Here is a 3,931-nt window from a genome sequence, read left to right as displayed (position 1 = left end):
CTGATATGCGGCTGCTTGTCAACATTTGCAGCGCTACAGGGTTGTGACAGGGTTCAGGTTGTGGCACTTTCCATGGACCCCCTATTTTGTCATGAAATAACTTGTAGTGATTAGGATAGGGAATAACAGATCGGGAACGTCTCAGTTATGTACGTAGACCTCGTTCCCTGATGGAGGGAACAGAGACATTATGTCCCCATACCACAACCTCGAACCATCACTGGTTGCCAGGGACACGTTCTTGGTTCCTCAGCGTAAAACCTGAATGAGTGGATGCACCTGTCACCTATTTATACCCGTATGCATGGGGAGTGGCTCAGGTATGCAAAATCCACTAGCCAAAATTCATTGGCGTTTTCTCTGAAAGTCATCTGGGAACGAGGGTTACGTACGTAACCAAGACATTTCACACCAAAAGTGAAATGAATATGCCTCAGGCTGAAGGAAATGTAAATTCATGTCTGTAAATTAGAGGGAGCAGCTCAAACAAATTACATGAAGAATATGACGCAGGAGAAGAAAGTTCAACACTATTCAGCAATAACAAAAATGAAACACAAGTGTGACATTTTTGCTTAGCATGGTTGAATTGGATCATAGAATGTCAGTAGCAAAGATACTGGTTAATAAAATGGGATTAAATACATAAATGATATTTGTCTTATTTAAAGCTCCAGTACGTAACTTATTTGTGTTCAAAATGTACAAAATTTATATAATAAGTGAGTACACCATGAATCAATTTTCCAAACCGTGTTTTTGGCTTGTCCTGAATCACTACGGTACACCTATAATAAGTGTTTATATTCTGACTATTTAGACTGGTTCGGGTAGGTACCGCTGCGGAGTAGCCCAGTACCTGTGTTATTCGCTATAGACATAAACAGAGAGAAGTAGCTCCGACAACAATGTTCTTCCGCAAGACGCACGCAGTTCTGTTTATTAACCGCTAGAGCGCCAAAAGTTACAGACTGCAGCTTTAACATATTTAATTATTGCAGGTTTGTATAATAATCTGAGTTTGCATTTGACTGTTTTTATTATTTTTTATTAATTTTGAGGAACACTGAATCTGTTTTTGTGCATGTGAGATGAGTAAATACATGTTCATATTTAGTCTAGAAATACAGTAACATCATGTTCACACAACGCGTACAATGCCTCTGCACTTACTCCTGATTTCTCTCAACATGGCAACATGAGAGTCAGTCAAGACATTAACTGCCATTACTTATTAGAAAAAGAAAAAAACTCTGATATTTCCTTCTAAATTAAAAAGTAAAGCGGTACTTTACTAGTTACTTTAAAAAAAAAATCTGATTATGTAACTCGCATTCCCATTCAGTCAGTCATGTTCTACGTTACGTCAGTGACTGACGAATTGGGATCTCGCCCGAGAGCCCAATCACCTTCGAGTGTAAACTAAACAAGCCAATGACAGTTGGCGTGCGTGTTTCGCCACGCGCACCCTGCCCCGCAGCGCGGGTATAAAAGGAGAGCGCGTGCAAACGCACATCAGCTTTTCGCTTCGGAGCCGAGCCTTCTCAGGACGAATCTCCGCGAGTGTTTGGAAGAAACAGCTGGCGTTGGTGTTACGGCGCGTCAGCGGGGGTTGCCATTCAGTGCTGCTCATCTTCGGCGTGCTGCAGCTGCCATTCTGCGGTCTCGCCGCGACCTCCCCTGGGCGCTTCAGCGCTCTCTCTAAAAGAGTGTTTCCTTTTTTCCTAAAAGAGCAAATGTCTAAAAGAGCTCCACGAGCGACGGGCGTCTTTTTAAAGACCCAAGGTTATGTGGACATCCCTCCGGTTGAGCGCGCGATGCAGCTCGGCCCGCAGAGCGCCACCGCCTGGAGAGGTAGTCCACGCCTTCCGTCCAGAGCTCCGTTTCCTCAAGGGGCGGAGTTCCATTGCCTCTGCCTCGATGTAGTTCTCCTCATGGCAGCAGCCAGGTGGGGGTTACTTCAGGCAGTAGCGCGGGCGGTCTGAGGCACTCCGCAGCCAGTTGAGCTGCCAATGGAACGTGCTGGGCCCTCTACAAGGAGTGTACCAGCTGTATCCTTTGGCGCTCCTCCCGACGACCGGATATCGATTGCTGCATCGGAGGGTGAGCCGGAGCTTTCTGGAGAGGAAGATTCGGCTGTGGTGCTCTCCTCCGGGACTGTAGCAATGCCTGAATCGGATCCGGAAATAACGGCTCTGCTTTCTCGGGCCGCCGTAGGGGTAGGGCTCGAGTGGAGACTTCCACCGTGTCCCAAGCCCTCAAGGTTGGATGATTGGTTCTTCGGGGTGGTTCGCGCTGGTTCTCAGCACCCCGCCTCGGTGCCTTTCTTCCCGGAAGTGCATGAGGGGCTCATCAGGTCATGGACGGCACCTTTTACTGTAGGTACTCGACTGGCCAGCGATGCTTATACGGCCTGTGGAGAAGCTGCCTCCGCCTTATACGCTACGGCGTTACTGCAGGTTCTTCAGGCTAAGGCACTGAGGGACCTGCACGAGGGTGGTCACGACCCAGAAGTTCTCAAAGAACTCCGCACCATTACGGACCTCGCGCCACGAGCAACGAAGGTCACTGCGCGGTCTCTGGGTCATGCGATGTCCACTATGGTGTCCAGAAGTGCCAAAACTGGCTGTCTGGTCGAAATGAGGGACGCCGACATAGTTCGGTTCCTTAATGCCCCTGTGTCCCAGATCGGCCTCTTCTGCGATGCGGTCGAGAGCCTGGCCTAGCAGTTCTCAGCTGTACAGAAGCAGACTGAGGCGTCCCCCCGTCCGCCGGACGCAGCGCCCCAGCCTGCTCATCACCAAGGGCGGCCCCCTGCATCCGCCCCCCGCTCCCGTGGTGCATCCGCTCTGGCAAGCGGCACCGTGGAACTGGGCGTAGGCAGGCCGCCCCACCCGTCTGGGCCCCCGTCAAATCTGGAGGTGAGCAAAAGAGCAAGACCGGACCAACGGACCAACACCGGACCACGCTCATCCTCCTCCTTCGCCAGCTGGCAGCAGCGGGCGGTTCGAGAGAGTCAACAAAGGCCCTACTCACGCACCCTCTACCAACCTGTGGAACCAGGTAAGCGTTGCACCGCACACTCAGACCCTTGTTCGGTCCACTCACAAGCCGCCCGAGTTGGGTCCCTGCCTTCCACTTCGCTGCCCCACTGTGGGTATGGCAGTGGTTCTGTTGGTCCCGCTTGCATGGTATCTGGGTGCCTGGCTAGAGCTACCCAGCCCGTCTCGCTGGCCGTCAGGCTTGGCTATGCGATTCAGTCGCCCGGCGTCCCCCCCGAAGTTCAGTGGCATCCGCTTCACAACAGTGAAGGCGGCCGATGGTCCTGTCTTGCAGGTGGAGGTCGCAGTCCTACTGGCGAAGGAGGCGATAGAGCCGGTCCCTCCAGCCGTTATTAAGACGGGGTTTTACAGCTCCTACTTCATTGTACCCAAGAAAGGCGGTGGGTTACGACCAATCTTGGACCTGCGTGTCTTGAACCGGGACCTTCACCGGTTACCGTTCAAGATGTTGACGCAGGAAATCATCTTCGGGTGCATCCGTCCCCGAGATTGGTTTGCAGCGGTCGACCTGAAGGACGCGTACTTCATGTGTCGACCCTTCCGCACCACAGACCATTGCTGTGGTTCGCGTCCGAAGGACGAGCATATCAGTACGAGGTCCTGCCCTCCGGGCTGTCCCTGTTGCCCCGTGTCTTCACGTAAGTTGCGAGAACAGGGCATTCGCATTCTCAACTACCGCGACGACTGGCTCGTACTCACTCAGTCTCAGGATTAATTGTGCGAACACAGGGATTTGGTGCTCTCACACCTCAGCCTGTTGGGCCTTCGGGTCAACTGGGAAAAGAGCAAACTCTCCCCGACGCAGAGGATCTCTTTTCTTGGTATGGAATTGGACTCGGTCGAACAGACAGCACGCCTCACGCAGGAAC

General features: G+C 52.0%; 1 long non-coding RNA gene across 1 annotated transcript in view; it reads left to right on the top strand.

Annotated features, from left to right (window-relative positions):
* Window positions 1–1,104: 1,104 nt before the first annotated feature.
* LOC107559145 (uncharacterized) overlaps window positions 1,105–3,931 on the top strand; it is an 11,337-nt gene continuing 8,510 nt past the window's right edge. The window contains exon 1 of the long non-coding RNA XR_001605566.1: window positions 1,105–1,116. This is a non-coding gene — a long non-coding RNA (uncharacterized lncRNA). The remainder of the gene's footprint in view (window positions 1,117–3,931) is intronic.

Source organism: Sinocyclocheilus grahami, unplaced genomic scaffold, assembly GCF_001515645.1.
Source record: "Sinocyclocheilus grahami isolate Dianchi unplaced genomic scaffold, SAMN03320097.WGS_v1.1 scaffold675.1, whole genome shotgun sequence".
In the NCBI taxonomy this organism is placed as follows: domain Eukaryota; kingdom Metazoa; phylum Chordata; class Actinopteri; order Cypriniformes; family Cyprinidae; genus Sinocyclocheilus; species Sinocyclocheilus grahami.
Note: the sequence above shows the minus strand (reverse complement) of the source record. Positions and strands in the feature narration are given on the sequence as shown.